We start from the raw sequence: 2,579 nt of genomic DNA on the forward strand, positions 1-2,579 counted from the left end.
TCTTTCAAGATTCATGATAAGAATACTAATTCAAGAACATACAACAATCATTCATTTCAGAAGGATTAGATTTTCATATCTATTATACAAATAATGTTATATGCTTTTATGAGTCAAGTAGTACAGTTTGTTTAATTCATTTTAAACAATATAGTAAAGTCCTGATATTATAACCAGAGTCTCCAGCAAGGGATCGAAACAATGTGTGTATAGATCTATATTGGTATTGACAACCCCGCACTCGAACTGCTAGCTACAGTCAGGCATACACGCATGTGAGTGACAATTGTTATCATCAACTTTCGGCGCATTCATAGCGTTGGGTCAGGCCACCTAGTCAGTATGGTTATAATAACTCATTTAAGATATTAACAACACGTTAATGTATAATTAACTAAACTTAAGTACCTTTTTAAAAGTACTAGTTTTACAAGATACAAATTACAGTTTACAGTATTTCAGTTTGTGTAACTAAAACTACTTTCTCATACAGCAGAAAATATAGGATTTTCTGGAAACATCATACATATTCAAGAAACAGAAAACCTTCTTTCAAAACATAAATTCTTATGCACTCACTCAACTTTATGTTGATACTCTCTTTTCAAATTACTTGTATTCTCAGGGAACCAGTAGACAGGTACACCCCGATCTTTTGAGAAGATGGAGTTGTTTATGTCTTGTCTTCTTCTTTTGTACAACCTTTTAGTTACTGTAAACATTACTGAAACTCATGTAAATATTTATACTTTTTAATACAGTGGTTGTTTGTACTTTGATTACTATTATACATGTGTTGTGATACTACAAATGAAGTCCTCCACCCCCGGACGTTTCCGCCGTCTGGTTTGGGGGTGTGACAGATTGGTATCAGAGCATTGTTTATAGTGAACTCAGTATCTCAATCCATAAAAGATATACAAACTATAAATACATTTAGGGCTAAGAGCTCTGACTACAAGTATACTTTTAAAAATTTAAGTATTTTTACAAGAAGTATACTAACATTCATACCTACAAGTACAATATCACAGTTATAAGAACTTAAAAGTATTTGGATGTTGAACATTACAGTCAAACCTGGACAGTTATGTAATCATATCTGGGATTAATATAGCCTGATCAACTATATTGATTTGAGATATGACCAACATGTGTTTGGGAGTGATAGTGGTGTTGTGGCATGTCTAAAACTTACCATATATATTCAGAAGAATTTTAGAACAGAACATAAAGATTAAAATACTATAGGGGTATTTTAGGCACTATATAACAAACATGTGAAATCAGTAGAACAATCAAGGGTAGAACTATAAATATTAAGGGTATATTACAATTATATATAATTAAAGTTATATAGACTTAGAATATGTGATTTAGCTTCATTTCCTGTTCCTTGTTTGGTTGTGGATTTAGAGCCGGGTCATTTAATCGAAGGTCGAATATAACCAAGTTATATATAATTAATATACACTTTATAGTTATAGTAATATCTAGAACAAGTTGTACATAATACATTATTTGTCAAATGTAGGTCTTTCTTGTAGAAACTTATCATTACTAACTATATTCTATATCTCTTATCCCTGTTCTCGCTTAGATAAAAATGGCTGGATTTCACATACCCGGAGACCCGTATTTCCCCAATCAAGAACAAGCTGCAGAACCAGAGGAAAATCACGAGATTCCCTTAGATGATGACTTTGCTAAAAAGTTTCCTGAAGAGAATAATTCCGAATCAGAAGCCTATAATCCACCACCAATTGCTCAAAATCCTAACCCTCGTCCGGTTTTCCAAGGTCCGACGCCTCTGTGGGTAGAAAGCTTGGAAACATGGAGTCAAGAGCAGGATCAACTAATGCCTTACAATGGAGACAGAAGCTTCTACAACTTAAGCGAAGGAGGTTCAGCAGACAGAGTCCTGCCGATTATAGTCAGCAAAGTTGCTCGAAATGAAATTCAGGGTAGAACAACCATCAACCGAATCGGGGAAGTTGATGCCAATGTGAGAATTAATACAATCAGTATTAATCGTCTTGAATATGCTCGTAAGAGAGATACAAGGGACAATGAATCTCTATTGCAAGCATTAGTTGAAACTCGAGCTGAAGTCATAGAGCTTCGAGCACGCCTGACAGTGTATGAAAGGCATCTGCTTGCTATGGAGCGTCAAATGGCTGAGATGAGGTTACATCCAAATCATAACCGTTGTCATTAGGAAATACTCTAATCGTTTCCTATTTCACTCTTTTGGTTATAGTTAAGTCTATGGATAGGTTATAGCGTTATTTTTTACCACGAAAAGTTTATTTTCGATAGGTCTGTATGATGTCGATGTTTTTCTCAGAATTTGGTGTATTGTAGATCTGTCTAGGGTCAAATTTTCTAGACTTATGTATTCAATATGCCAATTTAATCGACACGCATTTTCTTAGTAATTGAAAAATAACCATTCAATTTCATATTATTCAGTTACAAGTTGTACTTGTCATAGACTTCTATTTCCAATTCATTCCAAGATTCATATCGAACTATATGTTTTATTTTAGAGATATCAGAATTCATATTCACTCTTGATA

This window comes from Lactuca virosa, chromosome 3 (genome assembly GCF_052849685.1).
Source record: "Lactuca virosa cultivar CGN04683 chromosome 3, Lactuca_virosa_CGN04683_v6, whole genome shotgun sequence".
Taxonomy (NCBI): Eukaryota; Viridiplantae; Streptophyta; class Magnoliopsida; order Asterales; family Asteraceae; genus Lactuca; species Lactuca virosa.